This window comes from Hibiscus syriacus, unplaced genomic scaffold (assembly GCF_006381635.1).
Source record: "Hibiscus syriacus cultivar Baekdansim isolate YM2019G1 unplaced genomic scaffold, ASM638163v2 tig00117017_pilon, whole genome shotgun sequence".
NCBI classification, from domain to species: Eukaryota; Viridiplantae; Streptophyta; class Magnoliopsida; order Malvales; family Malvaceae; genus Hibiscus; species Hibiscus syriacus.
Window position 1 is genome coordinate 5,831,218 of NW_024063526.1, and position 25,595 is coordinate 5,856,812.

Here is a 25,595-nt window from a genome sequence, read left to right on the forward strand (position 1 = left end):
GACCAGTGAAGATTGTGACAATCCAGAAATCATTGTAGGTACTTTTCAGATAGCTGGTAAATCTGTTTTAGTTTTGATTGATTCAGGATCGAATTATTTCTATGTCAGTAGTAAACTGGTTAAATATTTGAGTCTTCCGTTAGAGTTTATTCGTAGTGAGATGATTGTGACGAATCCATTAGGAAATAGTGCTCAGGTGAGAAAAGTCTGTCGAGGGTGTCCCATAAGGATTAAGGGAATTGAATTCCCTGCTAATGTAATGGAATTACCCTTTCATGAATTTGAGGTTTTTCTTGGGATAGATTATCTTTATCATTATTATGCCAATGTGGATTACCGACTTAAGCGAGTTCAGTTAACAAGTCTTGAGGGATTAGGAGTTGGTGTGGTCAGCGAAAAAATCCATAATTTAGCTAATGTGATATCAATGATGTCGGCTCGGAAGTTAATGCTTCAAAGATGTCAAGTGTACATTGCTAATGTAATAGATGAGTTAAAAAAGGAATCTTGAAGATATTTCGACAGTCAAAGACTTTTCAGAAGTATTTCTGGATGATTTGCCAGGGTTACTCCAGATAGGGAGGTTGAGTTTCGATTAAAGTGATGTCTGGATCAACACCAATTTCGATGGCTCCTTACAGGATGACCCCAAAGGAATTGAAAGTGTTAAAGGCTCAGTTGTAAGAACTTTTAGATAAATGATTCATTAGACCTAGTGTGTTACCTTGGGGTGCTCCAGTGTTATTCGTAAAGAAGAAAGATGGTTTGATGCGCCTTTGTATAGATTATCATTAGCTCAACAAGGTGACCATAAATAACAAGTATCCTTTTCCAAGGATCGATGATTTATTTGATCAACTCAAGGGAGAAACAGTGTTTTCAAATATCAATTTACGTTCAGGGTATCATTAGCTGAAGATTCAAGAAAAAGATATTCCAAAAACAGCGTTTAGGACTCGGTATGGTCATTATGAATTTGTAGTAATGACATCCGGGTTAACTAACGCACCTACAGCGTTTATGGATCTGATGAATAGAGTTTTCCAATTGTATCTTGACCAGTTCATGGTTGTCTTTATTGATGACATACTGGTGTATTCTAAGTCGAAAGAGGAGTATGATGTCCATCTTAGTGTAGTTCTTCAAATGTTGCGAGATAAGAAGTTTTACGCAAAGTTCTCCAAATGTGAGTTTTGGTTATCAGAAGTGGCATTTCTAGGATATGTGGTTTCTGTTGAGAGAATTCTGGTAGATCCTCAAAAAGTTAAAGTTGTGTTAGAATGGGAAATTTCGAAGAGTGTATCGGAACTTAGAAGTTTCTTGGGTCTTGTAGGATATTATCGAAGGTTTGTCCAAAACTTTTCGATGATATCTCTACCCTTAACCAAATTGTTAAGAAATGATGTACATTTTGAATGGACTCCTGATTTCCAGAAAATCTTTGAAGCATTAAAGAAAGTTTTGACAGAAGGTCCGGTGTTGGTGCAATCGGAATCAAACAAGGATTTCATAATTTTCAGCGACGCTTCCCATAATGGTTTGAGTTGTGTTTTAATGCAAGATGGGAAGGTAATTTCTTATGCTTCGAGACAGTTGAAGCCTCATGAAAAGAATTATCTGACGCATGATCTGGAGTTAGTAACTGTGGTCTTTGCATTGAAAATTTGGGGGCATTATTTGAATGGTGAACGTTGATACATCTTCACCAATCACAAGAGTTTGAAGTATGTGTTGACGTAAAAAGAGTTAAATTTGAGGCAAAGAAGATGGATGGAGTTACTGAAAGATTATGATGCAACCATTGATTACTATCCAGGGAAAGCCAACGTGGTAGAGATGCACTTATTCGGAAGACTTTTGCTGCTTTGCGTAGTTTGGATGCTCGAGTTGTGCTAAAGAAAAACGGTGCATTAATGGCTGAGTTAATGTTGAAACCATTATTGTTAGCGAGGATTAAAGAATTATAAGGGAAAGACGATAAGTTTTTAGCTTGGTTTAATCGAGTAGAGAAAGGTGGATTTAAGGACTTCGAAGTTAAGTCGAATAGGTGCTTATATTTCAAAAATCAAGTTTGTGTTCCCAATGGTGTTGAGTAGAAAAGAGATATATTATATGAAGCTCATTGTAGTACTTTAGCGATGCACCCAAGAGAAAACAAAATGTATCAAGATTTGAAATAGCATTTTTTGTGTCCAGTCATGAAGAGAGATATTACTGAATTCATAGCAAAGTGCTTAAATTTCCAACAAGTGAAAGCTGAACATCAAGTGCCTTCAGGATTATTGCAACCCATCTCAATTCCTCAATGGAAATGGGAAAACATTACGATGGAAACGGGTTTACCTTTAACGCCGGGTAAAAAGGATTCGATTTGGGTAATTGTGGATCGCATTACAAAGACTGTACATTTCATCCATGTGTGAACATATTTTTCTTTGGAGAAATATGTTGAATTGTATGTCAAGGAGATAGTGTGACTTCATGGTGTTCTAATATCAATAGTTTCTGATAGAGATCCCAGATTCACTTCAAGATTTTGGAAATCTTTACAAGGAGCTTTGGGTACCCGATTGAATTTTAGCACTGCGTTTCATTATCAGACTGATGTTCAATCAGACCGAACAATTCAAATTCTAAAAGATATGTTGAGAGCATGTGTGATTGATTTTGCTGGATCGTAGGAAAGGTATTTACCGCTTGTTGAATTTGCTTATAATAATAGTTACCAATCCAGTATCAAAATGGCACCGTATGAAGCATTGTATGGAAGGAAATGCATAACCCCAATTAATTGGTATTAATTAAGGGATCGAGAAGTTCATGGTCTGATTTGATTAAAGAAGTGGAAGAAAAGGTTCAGATGATCAGCGCAATTTGAAAGTGGCTTCTGACAAACAAAATTCATACTCCGATTTGAAAAGAAAATAAATTGAATTCCAAAAATGTGATAAAGTGTTTTTGAAAATATCACCTCGGAAGAAAGTGCTTTGCTTTGGGCGTAAAGGAAATCTAAGTCCTAGGTTCATTGAACCTTATGAAATTCTGAAAAGAGTTATACCAATAGCCTATCAGTTAGCGTTACCACCAGAGATGGAGAAGATTCACAATGTCTTCCATGTGTCTATGCTTCGGCGGTATTGATTTGATCTTGCACTCATCATAACTCCAGATTAAATAGAAATTCAATATGATTTGACATATGAGGAAGAACAGGTTTAGATTCTAGCTTTTGAGAACAAGCAATTATGGAATAAGACGATTCCACTAGTCATGGTTCTGTGGAGAAATTATAAATTAGAAGAAGCTAGGTGGGAGCGTAAAGATGATATGAGGAAACAATATCCCAACCTTTTTATGTAATGAAAATTCATGGGAAAATTTTCTTAAAGGGGGAGATTTGTAACATCTCAATCTTCGGGTTAATGAACAAATTGTAAGAACTTCTAAACTCAGTGTTTGAATTAGAATAAATCTGTAAACTCAAGGAGTTATAGTGGAATTTGTGTGTAGGGCTTAATAGAAATTTGGTTTAATGAAGAGGGCAATATGGTCTTTTCTAAGGGGGATTTTATCTTCCATTTTAAGGAGATATACACGTGGGGTTAGGAAGAAAACAAAGTAAATTCTGGGTTTTATCTTAAAACCCATTTTACAAAGTTTGGGTAGTATATAAGCTTAAGGAGAGCTTATATAGGATTTAAACAACAAGATGAGTAAATTACGAAAGCATTTGTAAAATGGGTTTTAAGATGAATTTTTGATATGGTGTGGTTTTTAAAGTTTTAATAAGATTTTTTACATGTCAGTGTTCTAAATCAAGAGTTAGGAGTGTTAGAATTGGTTAATAACATGTTTGAAATCTTGGTATGATTTTAAGATTCAGGTGTTCAAAAAGGAATTTTGATAATTAAGAGTGGTAAATGTATACTAATTGGTGTAGAAGTATAAAGGTGAGTTTTAAAGCTTGAAGGTGATGAATATAGGAGATTTAGGAAGCTTTGGGGTTGATTTTCAAAGTGAAAATGGACATTCTAGGCTTCGAGTATCGTTACCCTTATGGACAGTACCGATACTTCCTGGGTTAAATATGAGTATTTTGTAAGGGTTGTATCGATACCTGTTGAGAGTGGTATCAATACTGAAAGGGTAGTATCGATACCTTAAGGATGGTATCGATACCCTTAAAACATCGAATGTCAGATTAGTATCAGTACTATGAGGAGGTATCGTTACCCTTGAAAGAAAGTATCAGTACTGTTAAGGTAGTACCGATACTTCTAAGCATGAAAGGGAAATGTAGGGTTTCTTGCATTCCAAGTTATTCTGATTCGATATATTTAAGTTGAAGAACGATATTGATTTTAGATTATTTTGTGTAGTGATTGAACGTAATCGACTTTTGGTCAACTTGGCATATTAATTATCGATTCGAAAGGGTTAAAGAATTGGATTAGACTTTTGTGAGGCAAAGGTGAAGGCAACTTCTCGGTTTTTCAACAGAATTGAGAAATGCTTATGATAAGCCAACCTCAGTGTTTTCAATCGAAAATGTTACAATTTTTTATGTTATATTTCAATATTTTATTCATGTTATATTATACAAGTTATGTTTTATGATCATATGATTATGGAAATGTGAACTTTGAATAAGTGAATGTGAACAAACTCTATGAGAAAGAAACTATGTTAATAAGAAACACTGTGAATAATGATCGAACTTAATTATGTGATTAATAGCACAAAGTAAATGAATGAGGATTAGATGTATAGTTGGCATGGTAAGAGTCGAGGGTCTTATGTGGTCCTTCGGGACAAATATGTGGCACTTAGGTTAAAACCTTTGTGGCACTTAGGTGAAAACCTTTGTGGCACTTAGGTGAAAACCTTTGTGGCACTTCGGTGCAAACCTATGTGGTCCTTCGGGACAATTATGTGGCACTTCGGTGCAAATTACGAGCTATGGTGACAACATTAGTGCACAGCCTCATAGTACTCAAATACCTAGAGTTCTCAGTAGTATACCTTCGGCAATTAGAACAAAGACCTATAAAGTGAAAATATTCATAAGTATACTTTTTAATTTGATAAATAAGGAGAGTTCTTTGTAAGTCATTTTGAATAAAACAAATAAGATTATGTTTATTAATTTATCATTATTAACATTGCCTCACTAAGTCATCGACTTAGCGTGTGTTTTTCTCACTCGTAGGTTTGAAGAAAGATGACAACTGATTTGGGTTGAGGATATCATACACTTTCGAAGATCACATCGGAAGAAATTAAATATAGGTTTTTGGGTTAATTTTGTAAACCATTGGCATGTATTATACTTTTAATTTAAAATGCTCTGATCGATTTTGTAAACTATTACTTTTAGATATCTATGTAAATTATTAAGATTTTATGTGAAATGATTCTCTATTTAGAATGGTTTATATTTTGTTTATTTTGATTGGGACAACAAATTTTCATTTGTTCATATTTGTGAATTTCATATGTTTTGAAAAGTCAAATGTGACACCTCGAATTCGTATCTGATTCGGGTACGGGTCAGGTTGTTACCCCCACACATCAAATATTTCACAAACATGAATCAGATTAAGTGGCATTTCATTATGGTGGCTTAAATTGGCAACGCGTTAACATTTTTCACAAGGTTTCAAAATATATAAGAATTACGAAAAATGTTAGGCCATTAAAACTCACATTCAAGAATTTTATGTGCAGTTTGATTTGGTTCAAAGTGACCCCACCAAGACTAAGAATGAAAAAACAAAGGATAGAATTTACCTAACTTTTGGTAACATATTGTCAAATTCCTTGATCCAATCAATTCTTCCAAAGGTATAAATTGTCCACGCTTAATGCAGTTTATTTCAGCTCTCAACAAATCTGAAGGTAACTTATCAATGACTAAATAATTAATCATGTCTTCGAACCATGGGGTGGTTCCCTGCGTCATATATAAATGTTCCTCAAGAAATTATTCTTGAACTAGAGCGTCAAGTTGAGATATGGGGAGGCGGCTAAATGGACTATGACTAGATTTTCACATTCTTTCTTATCTTTGATCTCAAGATTAAACTCTTGTAAGAGTAAAATCCATCAAATCAATCGCGATTTCACTTCCTTCTTACTTAGTAAATATTTTAATGTTGCATGATTAGAATAAACAATTATATTATTACCGAGAAGATAGGAACAAAATTTATCTAAGGTAAAAATAATAGCAAAAAGTTCCATCTCGGTGGTGGAGTAATTTTGTTAAGTCGCGTCTAATGTCTTAAACACGTACGCTATCACGTAAGGATCTTTGCCAATTTTCTTCCCAAGTACGACTCCTACACTTGAATCACTCGCATTGCAGATGATCTCAAAGAGATAATCCTAATTAGGTGGTCACACTATAGCTTCTGAAACAAGTTCTTCCTTTAGGATGTTCAAATTGTTTTTGCCCTCATCGTTAAAGTTGAAGGCTTTATCCTTTTGCAACAGATTGCAGAGAAATTATGCCACCTTAGGAAAATTCTTGATAAATCTGCAATAAAAACCTATATGAACATGAAAAGAACAAACTTCCCTCACAATTGTAGCGTAAGGTAGTGAATCAATTACCTCAATTATGGCCTTATCGACCACTATTTCATTCGATGAAACAATATAACCCAAAATCACTACTTTATCAACCATAAAATGGCACTTTTAATAGTTTAGGACAAGATTAAAATCGAGGCAACATTTTAAAACCTTATTTAAATTAGATAAAAACTCACCAAATGAGTTATCGTAAATCGTGAAGTCGTCCATTAAAACTTTAATTCCTTTCTCGATATAATCGAAGAAGATGCTTATCATGTATCTCTAGAATGTGGCAAGGGGATTACAAAGTCCAAACGACATTCGAATACAAGCGAAATTCCCAAAGGGATAGGTAAAAGTCATCTTCTCCTAGTCTTCTAGCGCCACTAGGATTTAGAAAAACACTGAAAACCCAGAAAGAAATAGTAATGAGATTTACCAGCTAAACATTTTATCATCTGATCAATAAAAGGAATAGAAAAGTGATCTTTTTGAGTTAAGGAGTTCAACTTCATATATTCGATAAAACTCTCCATCTATTTTGAACTCTTGTAGGGATTAATTCACCTTTGGGATTTTTGATAACCATAACTCTGGTTTTCTTAGGGACCATATGGATCAGACTTACCCATATACTATCAGATATCGGATATATCATTTTAGCATCTAGTAGTTTCTAAATTTCCTTTTTGACTACCTCCATCATTGAAGGATTTAGGCATATACGTTCCTCTCTATAAGGTTTTGCTCCATCTTCTACCTTGATCTTATGCATGCAAGTCGATGGACTAAGTTCTTTGGTGTCTGCTATAGTTCATCCAATTGCCTATTTATAAGTTTTGAGGACACCCACCAAATCGTGTTCCCCTTCCTCTAATAATTTGTTCGAAATTATCATAGGTAAGGTGGATTTACTTCCCAAAAATGCATACTTGAGATGATCCAATAATTTTTCAACTTGATATTCGGTGCCTACAAAGTTAAAGGTAACATCTTAGTTTTTGAGGAAGTAAGACACAAATCAAAATACATAAATGAAATATTTTCAACTCCCTCATGTTTTCATTTTCATCGCTTAGCTCCATACACAAATCATCGGAATAAATTAAACTGCTCGACTATGGACTCCAGTGAATATTTCAACAATTAGTACTACTGTGCTGGTGTTAGCCTTGGTTGATACCTTGGTTTGGTCTCGCGTTTTTTCCATAGATGAAGTTTGGGTTATCCCTCCATCCTAGATTGTAGGTATTGGTGTCAGGGTTGTAAGGCCTCTTGAGAGGTCCCAAAAAATTACCTATTGCATTTACTTGTGTGCTAGTATCTTCTTGTAACATCGGACTTCAGTCTGTTGGATGGTTTGCCATTGTGCATATTCTGCATAGTTTGGGTTTTCCGTTTTACATTTGACAAGAGAATTCACCACATTAATTAACTTATCAATCTTATTTTACAAAGTAAATGTACTTATCTTGTGAACTCGTCGAGTGGGTTCACTAGGAAAGTGAAACTGTTGAGAGTTGGTAGCCATTCGGATTCATGTTCACGAGAGCTCCTCCACTAGCAACATCAGCCATCTTAATCTCCAAAGGAAACAATCCTTCATAAAAGTATTTTTAGTAGTAATGACTATAACCCTGACAACTATCACAGAGTTTCTTGAATCATTCCTAATAGTCGTATAATGACTACATCTTTTTTTCAGATTCCTAAGATACTTCTTTTTATTTTCACTCGCCCTTTTCGAGGGGAATAACCTGTCAAGAAAAGACGAGTCATATCAGCCCACGTTTTAACAGAATTAAGAGGTAAGTAAAATAACCAATCCTTATCCAAATCAGCTAAGGAAAAAGGGAAAGCACGAAGTTTAATCTGATCCTCAAATAGAAAAGTTTAATTTGATCCTCAAATACTCCCTGCGGTTTCATGCTCTAGCAAACCAAGTGAAATTCTGTGAGATGTTTGTGCAGATTTTCACTTGGCAGATTATGAAAGATGAAAGAAGGTGGATAAGACCCGTTTAAGCTGAAACAAAGTTTCGTCATGATGGATGGTTATACAAAATGGTTGTTAAATGACATGTTTCACAGCTAGTTCTTATATTGTTTGATCGCCTCTCGAAACCGGTTCCTCGTATGTGTATCGATGTCGATAGTAGTGTCTGGTATTGTTTTTTAATGTTGTTCTTGTTGTTATCATCATGATTGTCTCTTTTTTTTTGAAGAATTTGTCCATGAATTCTATGAGTTAATGCTTCGATCTTCGATTTATAATCTAATAGCTCTCCCTGGTTCTGCCTAGTCATTAATCAAAGCAATTCTTAATCAATAGTTTTGCCAAAGTCCCCGGCAATAGAGCCAATTAGACAAGCATCGTATATTTTCAAATAAATAATCATTAATCTCAAAATAAATGAATAATAAGTGTAGTAAAGAGAAGAAGGGTTTATCCATATAGACTAAGGAGCTTCTAATGTTGAGAGGTTTTGATTCTGATTTTGGTGAGAAAGTAAAGAAAATGAGGGGATTTTAGTTGACAAAGCAAAGTACAAATAAATTTAAAAGAGTAAAGGTGAATGTGAAAATTTAAATCTAGAAAAATAATGAAAGTAAATTTGAGATAAGTAAATCAATTAAATAAAATAGCCTCAAGCCTCGCTTTGCCTTGATTCATTTTGATCATTGAAAGGGATTTTACTTTGGGATTCATGCCAATTGCAATCTACAAGGCTCAACCCTTGTAACTTATTTTTCTCTCCAGCAAATTAATATTCTCAAGTCAATCTTTGAAATTTAGTCCTTATTTAGACTAACTACGGATATCATCGTTAGCACTAAATCAATTTAAAGTGCTGGAAAAACCCGACTCAAATTATCTTATCTAAATGATAATCGAATCCGATCTCAATTTCCCTTAGAAAACCACCACTAAATGTGTTCATAAGAAGTTGAATTTGCTACAAGTCGATCCTTCCTCCCAACTTTAAATCAGAAAAATATCCAAACCAACGAGAATCTTTTTGAAATGAAAGTGTTAATATTTTTAAAAGGAAAGGCCGATTGTCAATCCAAGTTTTTAGAAATTTGAGCATGATATCCGAAGATATTAAGTTCTTTTCAATTCTCATGAAACGAATTGATTCATCATTAAGCCATCGATTAATCGAAAAAATTAGCTAAGCATGACAGAAATCATACTTAGTATGTTTTTAAAGAAAAAAAAGTAAAAACGTAAAGTAAGAATGAATGAAAAGAAAAACTTTATAAAAATAAAAATGTAAAAAAAACTGAATTTAAATAAATCTCAAGCTTTACCCTAATGGTTATATATAGCTTTATAAAACCCTAAAGAAAATAAAATGAAATAACTAAGGATAAAATCTTAAAACTTTCAAATAATAAAATCCTAAATAATAAAGTAATAATCCAAAAATATTTGAATTCAAATACAAACTTAAATCCTAAACAATTTCCTCACGCCACCCTTTTGGATAATGGTGACTGGATTGCCTTCTGGAAGTTGTTGCTGATTGGACTACTATAATCTGCCACGTCAGACACCATCATGCCCCAAGTTATTCCCATGAGTATAGCCTTGACTTTAGAAAATAAAAAATAAAAAAACTACAAAACTTTCTTTTTAAATGTTGTTTTCTAGAAATTAAAGTCATACATAGAATCGAATAAAATAACCCAAATCAACAATATTACTTAAACAACGAGTAATTATCAACAAAATAATGGAAAAATAAATCACTCATCAATAATGATTGAGGTACCAGAAAACATTAAAACAAATTATGCCCTTCTTCTTAAGGCGATCGTCTGCTTCCTAATCAATTATTGATGTTGTTAATGTCACAAAAAAGTGTGAAAAGTTATATTCTTGAATCCTTTAATCTTTCAGATTTTATTGTTTCAAAAATCAGAAAATGTATTCATATTCAATTCTTCTTATGATATGATCTCAACTATGTGTCTTACATCATTTTTTGCAGTCTCCTTGAGACCATTTGATTGAGGCAAGTTGTTTACATTCGAGAACCTTAAAGAAGCTTATTCAAGTTTAATCTAGGAATTTCAAGCCAAATTCAAATTTTTGAAAGCCTTTTTCAGTCTAAAAAAAAACCTCCACCATCATACTTAAGGTTAGGACGTGAAGAAGGAACAACCAAGTTTAAGGGAGGATTTCATCTTCTACTTGTGCATGAATTTGCATGACTATTAATAAATTTGCATGACGTTAAGTTGTATAAATAAATAATCATTCTACTTCATTTAAGCATTTATTTCATTTAAGCATGAGTTTATTAAAGCATGTAGGTTTTTTAAAGCTACTTCATTTAAGTATGATTTTTCATTCAATAAAACTAGTTTACTAATTAAACTAGTTCATTCATTTAAGTTGATTCATTAATTAAACTATCTCTTTAAATATTTGCATGACATGTTTTTTTAATTTGTTTTAAATCGTGAATGTGTTCTCTATTGTGTCTAGATGCATGAATGGATATGAACTGTTACAACAAATGAAAAAATTTTAGTCAGTTTCTTTTCCATTTCTAGATATGATCATTATACAAAAGAAGGTGCATGCTGTAATTTTCATTACGAGAATTTTGTGCAATGATGAACTTGAACCAATGAGAGTCTTTCCATATTTAGCAACGAGACAATCAATTAAAGGCATTCATTATTTATATAATCAAACCATTCAAGACAATATTTATCATTTTTGTTTGAGGCTTTACATAATCTACAAGGAGACATGTAATGAAGGTCATCTATATGACATTCAAGAAGGATGAATAGCTTGTAGATGACCATGGAATAGGAAGATACACCCCCTTGGACGAAATTATGTCTCTATTCAGCCAAAAAATGTCTAAATTCATTCTAAATTATCTAATAATCAGCCACTAAAGGATATAAGAAGAAACAAGGCATTCAAGAGCATTCAACACCATTAAAATGAAACATTCATCTTCTTTTGTAAGACTCTTCATATGGTACCTATAGAAAATATAATTAGGCACCTTACTTTCATTTGTAATCACACTTTTATATATAAAATCATCTTTGAGAAGTTTGTTTTCTTTGTAGTTCTTTTAATAACTATATCGGCTTCAAGTATATTCTTGTGGCATTCATCCATTCCATTGATTATAACACTGGTTCCTAGCTCCTTTATAGCTAGTGGGTCTCGTTTCATATCCTACCACTTCAAATTCCATCATATTATATTACTGGTTCCTGGCTCCATACAGCTAGTGCATCTCAATCCATCATCCTTTCATCCCTACAAATTCATCATTTCCTCTATTATATTTCCATTTTACTTATACCACAAACCCATCACATTCCATACTTTGTCATAACATCATTTTGACCTTCATAACATCAATCCTTAACGCTTCCATTTCCATTCTTATTAATATCCATCATCAAACATATCTTTTATATCTACTTATTATCTCTTTAAGAGTTGTTTTCATATTACTCAAGTTACAAGTTTAGTCGCTTACTAGAACCATGATCAGGTAACACATATGATTCAAGACATGACAACTGAGATCATATCAGTTGGTATCAGCTACGGCGGTGCAATAAGTCGAGTTTTCTCTCTCACAAGTTAGTAAAAAAATTAAAAATAAAAAAATATTACAAAAAATATATGAAGAGGGAGGAAACAATCTTTTCATATTTGAAAAAAAAAATTACGAAGGTTTCATATTTGTTTCATCTTTTCTTTAGTTATTTTTTTCTCATTGCATTACCTATTCTCATATTTTCTTTGTCCATTGTAGCCATCATATTCCCTACACTTCTATACCTTTCTAACCAACTTGTTTCAGTTGAATTCCACAAGAAATTCTTCTCAATCCTTGAGGGAGTTCTATTAAGGACTTAAAAAGCAAGAAAAGGGGTAAAAAACAAGAATCCAATTTGGAACAAAAATAGGCACCAGTCTATAAATAATTAAGTATATGTAAATTAAATTTGATTTGAAGAGTACTGATCCACAACTTCAATGGCTATCTAGCATTCCAATTCTTCAACTTGAATCAACTTAAAAACATCACTCGAATAGCCCCATAATTGATCTTTGATTGTCCTAAATTTAACTAAAAAAATAGACAAATTTAGGGTATTACATCATCCCTCCTTTAATCACTAAAATAGTTTGATTCGTGAAAAATGTCTTTTTGTTTACATTTTCTATTTATAGGCGATATGAACAATTACCAAATAAACGTAGAGAACACGAATAATACAAATACATGATGTCATATGTATCACAAAACCCGATATAGATACCAAAATTTGGTATATCCCAAAACACTCTTCCAATATCCCAATAAAACTATCTCTGCAACATAAACCCTAAATGTTACAAAGTCAAATATTTGGTACCTACAACTAGGGATGGACATGGGACCCGAACCCAATTGATTCCGTCGGGTCGGGTTTTTTTAAAAAAAAATTAGGTTCGGGTCGAGTCGAGTTTTTTAGAGATGATGTTCGAGTCAGATTGGATTCGGGCTTAGGGTGAAAAATACCCGACCCGGCGTTAAAAAATATAAATTTACCTTATATATTTAGGAATAATTACAATAATACCCCTTTATATATTATTTTTTTCAATTAAATCACTATTTTTTATTAAATAAAAATAATATTTTTATTATTTCGGGTCGGGTTAGATCGGATTCAAATTTTATCTCAAAAAGTTAGTTCGGGTCGGGTGAAGGGTATATATTTTTCGGGTCGGGTCAGGTTAGGTAAAGGATGTAAAATTTTCAGTTCGGGTTGGCTGAAACCCGACCCATGACCATCTCTACCTACAACACCCCTACAAACCTATCTCTCCAAAATAATTCTCTCTCGCATAACCCTAAAAGTTATGACATAATCTCTATTTACAGAGTAAAATACTTGACCACCAAGAATTCTTATTCCATGAGAATTTTTGCCTAAAATAAATATTTACTTTATTAAATAAAGTCAATTACAAAAAACAACTATCACTAAAATTACAAAAAAATTAAACTTAATTATCAGTTATAATTTAGGTTAGAATAAAACAAATCTCCCCCTTAACCTAAATTTCATCAAAAAATAGTCTCCAAGTCTTCAACGGCTTCAATCTTTACGTAAGTCGAATATCTATTGAAACATTTCTATAAAGTATTTAACAACTTTAATGCTTACGCCATTTACATTGAAGTATCATTGGATCAATCGATAATTTTTCCTCTGTAACTGAACTCATTATAGCAAATTCATCTTGCATTGTCTCCAAAATCGCTAAAAAAATTGGTAACAATAAATTTCTTAAAATATTCGCAACTCGAATCATAGCTCTGATACCACTTGTTAGATATTTGAAAGCAGAAAATAACCAAATTGTTATCAACATAAAATAAGAATTGCACAAGAGACAAGATTAATGTGGTTCAACCTTGTCTTCTTCCACGGGCGAGATAAAAAATAATATACTATAAATGTAGAGAACACGAATAGTGCAAATACATGATAATCACATGTATCCCGAAAATTGATATAGATACCAAAATTCGGGTATATCCCAAAACAGTCTTCCAACATCCCTACAAAATTATCTCTGCAACAGAACCCTAAAAGTTACAAAGATCTAAAAAAAGATTGAATCTCTATGAAATAATTCTCTCTCGTTTAACCCTTAATGTTAAAACATAATCTCTATTTATTGATTCAAATACTTGGTCATCAAGATTTTTATTCCATAAGATTTTTTGCCTAAAATAAATATTTAATTTATTAAATAAAATCAATTATCAAGAAATCTTCAACAATTAGAGTAACAATAAAATTCAACTTAATTATCAATTATAAATTATGTCAAAATATAACAACATATTTATTTATTGAGGAACATAATTCATTAAGTGACTTCAATAATAGAAGGAAATGTTGTTATTCTATGAGGTTTTAGATTAGAGAAGTTGTGTTTGTGATGCAGGGGGATCCGAGACAGATGATGCTGAGCTGTCAGATTATACATTGATGGCGCTGAGATACCATGAGTTGGCAGATCAGCGCAAAGGCGGGAATTGATTGTGATATATTCCTCATTGGGGCCGTTTTGAGTGTGCTTCAGTCATTTGGCCATAACTTTGGCTATAGGTGTCAGAATCGCGCATAAGACCCCAATTCGGAAAGCCCCTTTCGACGTGCATGCTGTCCACATAGAGCCATCCTTTTTCTCAACCTCAAATTCTACCATTTTCCCCTCCTAATCACTAGATTTAGATATTTTTTACTATTTATGGTAATATTTTGAATGTCAATTAGGAAGTCATTTTAAATCCGATTTCAGCCGGATTTTTTGCAGATTGCTTATTTTATTTTGAATTTCAATTTAGAGTGATTTTCGGGATTTTGCTATTTTTGGTAAAATTCTGATAAATAAGATTTTTTTCTATAACAGACCTGCTTGTGGATTGATTTTGGATAGTTTTGATTTTATAATATTTTATTAAACCCTAGAGACTTTTTTCTCTGGTTTTTGGGCGAATTTTCTCTTGTGAATCATCTGTTGGAACTAGCATACAGGATAATCGTTATTCTGTCTAGCGTCAGTTGGCATCAGAGCTTCAACATCTTCTTGGGAAATTTTACCAGTTTCAATGGTTGGAGGTCGTGGTCGTGGTCGTCGTGAGAAGGTTCCGAATGAGGAAGCCCAACACCGTGATCGCATCGTTCAGGATATGATGATTATGGATTTGCAGAGGTAAGTCGCAGAATTAACCCAGCGCCTGGTGGTGCAGGATTTCAAGGATCGTGAGGTCTCTGATCACTATACAAATTCCACTTTCAAAAACCCATATCACAATCGTGCTCTATTCTGGGAGCACCGTGGTCGGGAGCAGCGTCATGGATACCTCAATTTCGGGTCGATCTCCCTGAGTTTTTTGGTACGTTACAGGCCGAGGGATTCATGGATTGGATTAATGAAGTGGAGCGTATTTTTGAATATAAGGAAGTCCCCGATCATGTGAAAGTAAAACTGATCGCCATCAAACTCAAGGGCAGAGCATCTGCATGGTGGGAACAGTTGCGACGTTCACGAGAAAGACAGGGCAAGGCCAAGATCACTGATTAGGAAAAGATGAAGAAGAAGATGAAGGGTCACTTCCTTCTCTTCGGCTACACGCAAACCTTATTTCATTGACTTCATGCGTTGAGGCAGGGCGCGTGATCAGTCGAAGATTATATGGAGGAGTTTTACCAATTGGTCGCCTGGAACGATTTATCTGAAACGGAGGAGCAGATGGTGGCGCGATATATGGGGGGTTTACTCCAACCCTTGCAAGATGTCCTCAGCCTTCATTCACTTTGGAGTGTTTCGGAAGCATACCAGCATGCACTTGCTGTTGAAAAACAGTAAAATAGGAGACCAGTGATCAGGAGCGATCATAATAGTCGACCAGTTCGGCCTCAGGATTCCCATCCTGCTCAGCAGCCACCGCAGGGTAATTCTAACCCTACTATTAGATGTTTTCATTGCAGTGAACAAGGGCATAGGGCGACTGATTGCAGGAAGCCTGCTAGTCAAAAGGGCAAAAATTTGTTGATTGAGGAAAACTCGGAAGATGAGAATGAGGAGATTAGCGAACCCGTGTATAACGATCATAAGACTGATGATGTGTTGTCTGGATATGGTCATGAGACTCTGGTCATTCGCAAGAGTCTACTTACCCCCAAGGGCGATTCAGGCGACGATTGGTTGAGAACCAATATTTTCCACACGACCTGCACAGTTGTAGATAAAGTTTGCAAAATGATCATTGACAGCGGCAGTTGTGAGAATGTAGTGTCCGAGGAGGTTGTCTAGAAATTGCAGTTGAAGATGGACCGTCATCCTAAACTATACAAGTTGTCATGGCTAAATAAAGGAAGTGAGGTCACAGGTGATAGGCGGTGCCTCGTATCTTTTTCAATTGGTAGAAAATATTTTGATAATGCCTGGTGTGATATTGTGTCTAAGGATGCATGTCATTTATTGTTGGGTTGACCTTGGCAGTATGATCGCAGTGTTATTCATGACGGATGGAAGAATACATATTCCCTTAGCATCAAGGGAAAAAAGATTGTGTTGGCGCCCCGGTGCAAAGGACTCACTCCTACCCCGGTAACCAATAATACTAACCTGCTTTCTATGTCCAGGTTTTTACATGAGATTGAGCATGGAGGCGTGGTCTATACCTTACTACCTTGCGAGAATAGTGCAGTAGACGTGGATACGGATTTACCAGTAGAGGTACAGCGGCTGCTAGCATAATTCTCTAACTTGATGCCAGAGGATCCTCCTCCTGGGCTACCTCCTATGAGGGATATTCAGCATCAAATTGACCTTGTTCCTAGGTCAAGTTTACCAAATCGACCAGCATATCGCCTCAGTCCCAAGGAGGCTGAAGAGTTGCAGCGACAGGCGGAAGAGTTATTGGAGAGAGGCTATATCCGAGAGAGTATAAGCCCATGTGCATTCCCTGCCCTGCTAGTACCAAAGAAAGATGGTTCTTGGCATATGTGTGTTGACAGCCGAGCGATCAACAGAATTACAGTGAAGTACCAGTTTCCAATTCCCCATCTAGATGATATGTTAGATCAGCTATCCGGTTCTGAGGTCTTCTAAAAAATTGACCTTAAAAGCGGATACCACCAAATCAGAATAAGGCCTGGAAATTAGTGGAAGACAGCATTTAAAATGCCTCAAGGTTTGTATGAGTGGATGGTCATGCCTTTTGGGCTATCCAATGCGCCCAGTACGTTCATGAGATTTATGCATTAGGTCTTGCGACCTTTTATGGGGAAATTTGTTGTAGTTTACTTTGATGATATCCTCATTTATAATCCGACATGGACTTCACACTTCGATCACCTCCATGCTATTTTTGAGATGCTGAAAAAAGAGTGCTTGTTCGTCAATCAGAAGAAGTGTTCTTTCTTTAATACTTCTGTGACTTTTCTTGGTTTTGTTGTGTCTACTGATGGTGTTCATGCAGATCAGTCAAAGATAGATGCAGTCTTGGAGTGGCCCAGACCAAGCACCTTACATGACATCCGAAGTTTCCATGGATTGGCATCTTTCTACCGTCGGTTCATTAGAAATTTCAGTACTCTGATTGCCCCTATCACAGAATGTCTCAAGGGGCGTGATTTCCAGTGGTCTGAGGAGGCAGAGGCCAGTTTTCAACTGGTCAACCAGAAGATGACCGAGGCACCAGTTTTGTCACTTCCTGATTTTGACAAAGTGTTCGAGGTAAATTGTGATGCATATGGCGTTGGCATTGGTGGTGTTTTGAGTCAGGCAGGTCGTCCGGTTGCTTTTTTTAGTGAGAAGCTATTATGATAAAAAAAACTACTCCACTTATGACTTGGAGTTCTATGCCATAGTTTAGTCCCTGAAGTATTGGCTCCACTACCTAGTACAGAAGGAGTTTATTCTATTTATTGATCATGAGGCCTTGAAGTACATCAATGACCAACACAAGCTGAGTAGACGTCATCCCAAGTGGGTGGCATACCTGCAAGAATTCACTTTTACGCTGAGGCACCAAGCAGGGAGTTTGAACCGTGTCGCAGATTCCCTGAGTCGTCGTACCTTACTCCTCACCACCATGAATACCAAAGTTGCAGGCTTTGAGACGTTCACAGATATGTATGCAGCTGATCCTTCCTTTGGAAGAATATTTCAGGAGGTAACTGAGGGTCACCGTCATGATTTTGTTTTGCATAATGGGTATCTGTTTCATGGATTACAGTTGTGTATTCCAAATTGTTCATTGAGGCAGCAAATTATAAGTGAACTTCATAATGAGGGACACTTTGGTCGAGATAAGACCTTGTCCCTTATCTCTTCTGACTTTTATTGGCCCACGTTGACTAGTGATGTGGCCCATTATGTGGATCGTTGTTATGTGTGCCAGCAGTCTAAGGGAGTTCTCACCAATGTGGGCTTGTACACTCCCTTACCTGTTCCTGAAGCTCCTTGGTTCGATGTCAGCATGGATTTTGTACTAGGCTTACCCCACACCCAAAGGGCCTCGGATTCTATCTTTGTTGTGGTTGACAGGTTTTCCAAGATGGCTCATTTTGTAGCTTGCAGAAAGACTATGGATGCTGACCGGATTGCCCATCTTTATTTCAAGGAGATTGTGCGTTTACATGGTGTTCCTCGATACATCACTTCAGATCGTGATACTAAGTTCATCAGTCATTTCTGGAAGAGACTGTGGGGGAAACTGGGAACGCAGTTGAATTTCAGTAGCGCCTACCACCCCAGATGGATGGCCAAACCGAGGTGGTTAACAAAAGTTTGGGAAACCTTTTGAAGTGTTTAGCAGGAACGAAGCTGAAGTAGTGGGATTTGGCATTGCCTCAGGCAGAATTTGCCTATAACATATAAAAAAACAGAACCAAATATTTAAGCCCATTTGAGATTGTCTATGGTCAGAACCCATCCGGGGTGCTGGACATAGCCCCTATTCCACGTATAGGACGTTTTAGTCCTAAAGCAGATGAGATGACAAAGTATCTTCGGGGTATCCATGAGCAGGTGAAACAGACCATTCATGAGAGCAATACCAAGTATAAGACTCGGGTTGACAATCATCGTCGTTAGGTACTTTTTGATGTTGTTGATTTTGTTTGGCCTGTATTAACTCGTGATCGTTTTCCTGTTGGTGAGTATAATAAGCTTAAGGATCAGAAGATTGGACCTTGTGAGGTCGTTCAGAAGATCAATGATAATGCTTACATGTTGCGCCTTCCCAATCACTTGAAGACTTCTGATGTCTTTAATGTGAAGCACCTGAGTCATTGTTTTGTGGATTCTGATGACACTACTCTGAACTCGAGGACGAGTTCTTTCCAACCCGGGGTGACTGATACAGGGGGATCCGAGATAGATAATGCTGAGCTGTCAGATTGCACATTGATAGCACTGAGATACCATGAGTTGGCAGATCAGTACAAAGGCGGGAATTGATTGTGATATGTTCCTCATTGTAGCCGTTTTGAGTGTGCTTCAGTCTTTTGGCCATAACTTTGGCTACGGGTGTTAGAATCGCGCATAAGACCCCAATTCAGAAAGCCCCTTTCGACGCGCACGCTGTTTATATCGAGCATGGCTCCATATGACCTTTTTTCGACCTCAAATTCTGCCGTTTTCCCCTTCAAATCACTAGATTTAGATATTTTTTTACTATTTATGGTAATATTTCGATTTTCAATTAGAAAATCATTTTAAATCCGATTTCGGCCGGATTTTTTGCAGATTGCTTATTTTATTTTGAATTTCAATTTAGAGTGATTTTCGGGATTTTGCTATTTTTGGTAAAATTCCGATAAACAAGATTTTTGGCTATAATAGTCCGGCTTGTGGACTGATTTTGGATAGTTTTGATTTTATAATATTTATTAAACCCTAGAGACTTTTTTCTCTGGTTTTTGGACGAATTTTCTCTTGTGAATCATCTGTTGGAACTAGCCTACACGATAATCCTTATTCTATCTGGCGTCAGTTTGCAAGATGTATTATCAATAATTAAGAAAATTCTAAATAAATATTATATTATAATTACTCTAAACTATTTAAAAACCATTACGAAGAAACATTGTAAGTGTATATTTGAGAGTATTGTATGTTATTTTTTATGTAAATATTTAAGTAATAGGTGATGATTACTTAAGTGAGAAATAATTAAAAATATTATATAATAAAATGTTTATACTCTTTTTTATTAATTTACGGGATTATAAATGGTAGTATTTGTTTTAAAGATTCAATCATTTGATAATAAACACTCAAATATCTTATAATCATTGTTGATTGAACCCAAAGCTTTTAGAGATAATAATAATCCTTTTAATCACTAAAATCATTTGATTCATAAAAAAATGTCTTTTTTTTTATTTTCTATTTCCGATATTTGTTAAGTGCTCGCGCCTTTAACCACGTGTTAATAGAGGTGGCAAACAGGTTATCCAATTGAGTTTGGGTAGGGTTATTTTAGGTCTAGATTATATTTGATTTAATTTTATTCAGGTCGGATCTGATATGTTTCAGATTTAGTTCGAGTGTATGATAAATCGGGTCGGGTCAATTTTTGGGCTTTTCGACTTACCTCTTTACAACATAGAGGTGAAGTTGGCCATGTTTACAACAGATGCACAAAGAAAGAAATGAGAGTGATCGATGTGGCCGCAGATATTTGTAGGATTTTCGACTTGGACCCTGAGAGCTGAATTAAATCCATCGAGAATCATCCTTTCAACGACCACCGATATTTCTTAGAGGATCAAAAGCTGAAAAGCTTAGGATAGTACGAGAGGACCAGTTGGGAAGAGGGCCTCAAGAAGAAGACTATGGAATGGTATGTTAGCAACCCTGATTGGTGGGGCAATGTCTCTGGTTCATTGCTACCCCATCCGAGGATGCTTACGGTGCCCGGAATTGAAAGGCAATTCAATGCCCCCGACAAGAGCAACTTGGATTAGGATGTCATGACGAATAAATTCAGTCAAAAAAAGATGTTGGTTTCATCTACAAAACACAATCTACTATCTCGAAAGTCGTCCCTCAAGTTTTTGATTTACGACAGAACAGGTTGGATAGGAGGACTTTTGGGAAAGCTATGTGAGAAACAAGGCATACCTTTCGTGTACGGAAAAGGGCGATTGGAGCAATGTTCACAGCTTTTAGCTGATTTCCAAACTGTTAAACCAACCCATGTTTTCAATGCAGATAGTGTGATTGGTAAACCAAATGTTGATTGGTGTGAAACACATAAGACCGATACAATAAGAACAAATGTTGTTGGTACATTAACCTTGGCAGACGTTTGCAGGGAACATGGCCTCCTAATGATCAATTATGCTACTGATTGTATCTTCGAACACGATGCTATTCACCTCTAAGATCCAGAATCGATTTCAAGGAGGAAGATAAGCCCAATTTCAGTGGTTATTTCTATTCCAAAACCAAAGCCATATAACACCTTAATCTAACACCCTTTAACGAGCCATTGATGTTCTTTTTCAAACATTCCTATTGTTTTATGCCAGGTTGAAGATATTCTGAGGGAATTCGACAATGTATGCACTCTCAGAGGCTGGATGCCTACATCATCAGATCTTAGCAGGCCAGGGAACTTCATTGCGAAGATTACGAAACATGAGAAGGCAATCGACATTCCCAACAGAATGACCTTGGTAGATGAGCTTCTACCAATTTCGACCAAGATGGCAAAAAGGAACTTGAGGGGGATATGGAACTTTACAAACCCTGGTGTTGTGAGCGCCAATGAGATTTTACAAATGTATAAGGCCTATATTGACCCTACCTTCAACTAGGTTAATTTCAGCTTGGAAGAACAAGCCAAGGTTGTAGTTGTACCAAGGAGCAACAATGAGTTGGATGCATCAAAGCTCAAGGCAGAGTTCCCTGAGATATTGTCTATCAAGGATTCACTCATCAAATATGTCTTTGAACCAAATAGAAAAACAAATCTCTAGCAAGAACAACATTCCACTTTTTACTATTAAGACCAGTTGATGAGTTCTGATCATTGATTACTTAACTATAAATATATGTTTGTTATTATAATAGTTTTGCCATTGACTAAGGTGTTTTTATCATTATAGAGTTATTGTAGCCCATTCAATAAATTTCCTATACAATTTTATTCCCGCGTACTTGGTTTTTTTAAATCATTGTGCTTCCACATGCTCATGATTTATTATTTTAGTGTCACTATAAAACCAATGATCATTTCTGCTTAGATTTGGGAATTCAGTGCATTTGGCAATTTTATGACGTATTACACATATACTTCTTATCTAGATCTAGATTAGGCAACTATGTACTCTTTTAATTAGTTTTGTAAAATTACATACACATCAGATATTAACATAGCTATAGTTAACTATTATTAAAAAAACACTCTAACATTTATTAAAAAATCAGAATATATTTTTTTATTAGTCTAGGTTGTTTATAAGGTAGTTTATGTTTAGAATATTTTTTACTCATTGACAAAAGACATACAACCACAAACGTAACTACTTAAACTCAATGCCTCTAGGAAGAATAACACTCCTTTAACCATTAAAACTACTTGATGGATTCAAAAAACGTAATTGCTCTCTCCCTCCCCCTCCCATTTTTTCTTCTTTACGGTTTTTGTCACATTTTCTATTGATCAAAACAATTTTTTCTTTGATTTTTTTAGTCGTCGGCGGCATTGATTTTGATGTTGGTTGTCGCCCTCCGGATGTCTTTTCTCTTTGTTTTTTTAGTTTTTTTAATAAGAATAATTTTGTCTTTCTGGCACGTTTATCTTTGTCTTTGTGGCACCTTTATCTATGCCATTGTGACTCGTTTATCTTTACTTTTGTGACGCGTTTTTCTCTGCCTTTTGATAGTTTTCAGTCGTTTGACTGTTGTTTTCATTTATCTTTTTTCTCAGGGTTGGATTTGACATCGCCACAATTGATCAAGATGTCGATTATTTGTTATCATGTTGATCATCCCTGCTTTGGACCCTTGGATTGATTTGGATACCTATTTTACGTTTGTGGATAGTTTTCTCATGACGCTTGACTCTGATTTACAATTTTTCGGTGGTCTTTCAGTAGTTTTATCCCCTTTTGTGGTTCGTTTGCTGATGCAATCAAATTTGTTAGTATATTTATTTTGTTCGAGTGTTTTGGTTAGGTTTTTTAACCTTTTCCTTCTTTGGTCCTTGTGTGATCTAGGTGATTAGATTTTGTGTCAATTGTTATAGAAAAATGTCCTAATTATATTTTAGTTTATAATTATGTTTAAATCTTCATTGTAATTATATATATTTTTTATTTTAATAAAACTAAGGGCTTTCTATTAAAAAATTAATCTTATAGAAAGATTATGTTATATTAAAAGAATCATTATTTTTTGTTATAAAAAGAATTTAACGTGTTGTGTATATAAGAAATTATGTTAATTAACTATTAATTTTATTATTTTTGATAGGATCGAATAAGTTTAGTTCGTCGATTATGGGTAATTCATTTATTTTGATTTGGATGGAAAGTCGCAATCCATTAGAGAATGACTATTGATTGATGTTTTCTTTAAATAAGATTAGAGTCTTTTGATTCGTTTAGGAGAAATATACAAAGAAGATAAAGAGAAAAAAAGAAGAAGAAAGAGATAGAACTAATATCATACCTATAATGATGATAATTGTCAAATTTATCTTTTTGACGAATTATGTGAAGTTATCAAAGATCAACTAGGGATTTCGCAAACTATGGAATCTTGTAATGCAAGATTTTAGAATCTCGTAGTATAAGATTTTTTTTTTCTTTTGAAAGAAATGTGAATCTCATTAAAAATCTCCTTCTATCAACACAAGATTGAGTTCCTATAAGGGAGAAAAAAGTATCCTAAATCTATTAATCAATCGATAAACAGTCGCGTCTAAATCACGTCTAATATAAGATTTTCAAAGGTACACCAATTTTTTTTCAAAAAAAAAAGTACAACAATTATCACCGAACAGAAGGTTTGATTGTTATAAAGTGAGCTAAATATGCAAGTTTGTAGGCAATTCAAACATCCCTAGCCCACTAGATTAACCCAGATACGAGCCTAGAGATATAAGCCCAAACTTAGAATATAAACTTTAATAAACTCTTTCAAATAAAACTATCATCTAACTGTCTTCCTCGAAGATGGACATTAACAAAATCATTCTAAATGAATGGTTTGTTCAATCGGATTTATATAAAATATTAAAATTTTATAAAATAAATTTTTTCCATAAAAAATCAGATACAACAAGTTCTATAGATAAAAACAATCAAGTTATTAGATTAATAAAATGACATTTTGTCTTAACTAAATGCTATTTTTTAAGTAATGATAATTCAAAATTTTAATTATACATTAAATATTTGATTATACAATTAAATAAATGTATATTAAAATACTAATTATATTTAATATCAAATTTACATGCTAAATTTATTTTTAATTAAATAGCAATTCGAACTATTAAGTCAATTCAAGTCATTAATTAGTGACTAAAATTCCCACCTATCCTCCTTTCAATTTTACATATGTTTCATCAAATATATAAACATAAATACGTGGAGGGTTCATCGATAATAAGGTACAATTAAATAAAATTTACAAATTGTTGCAAGTTTTTTTATAATCAATTTCTTAGTTATATGATAATTGAATTTTATACGTACTTAAGTAGATTACGCATATTATATCTGTATCCGGGAATTGGTTTTTGCTAAATTGTCACGCAAAATGAATCTTTCCTTATGAAACTTCCCTTCAATTTAATTTACTAACCCGTAAGGAGATTTGGATTCGGTTCATTCGAACGAAATCTAAATGTATTAATTATATTCCATCGTCTTTAAGGAATCCTAATTGCGCTCAGTTTTAGAAAGGTCAAAGCGTTGTGTGGAATGATGTGCGTAATAATATTGTTTGGAAGATTGGGTTAGGCATGACTGAATTTATGACTTGATGATACTGGCCCTTTGGTCCGTTACATTAATCCGACTGTTGCTCTTCATCTTGTGGGTGTACCCGGTTACTGATACGGCAAATTCTGTTGGGGAATGGTATTGGAATTTATTCGAACATCTTCTTGTTAGGAAGATGTTGCTAAGGATTGTTGATTTTAGGATTATTGAGGTTCTAATTATCAACCGAAATAAGTCAAGTGGGGGTTAACTGGCTTTTAAAGTTTTGGTATGGAAGCAAAGAAAGATAGCTAATTTGCGTAAGGATTTATAGTAGTTCAACTTTCTTAATGAAGTCTAAATTCACTACCTTAGCTCCACAATGAGGATTTTTAATAAATTCACTAATGTGTTCTTACCTTTTTCTAGGTTAAGGTGTAACCTTTACAATTCTCTAGTTTTTAAAATGCTAAACTAGAATCACTCTTTTTTACAAAGGAA

At 34.6% G+C, this 25,595-nt stretch overlaps 1 pseudogene; it reads left to right on the forward strand.

Moving 5' to 3' along the window:
• The first annotated feature begins 984 nt into the window (after positions 1–984).
• LOC120195683 lies at positions 985–22,139 on the forward strand (annotated as a pseudogene).
• Positions 22,140–25,595: the final 3,456 nt, after the last annotated feature.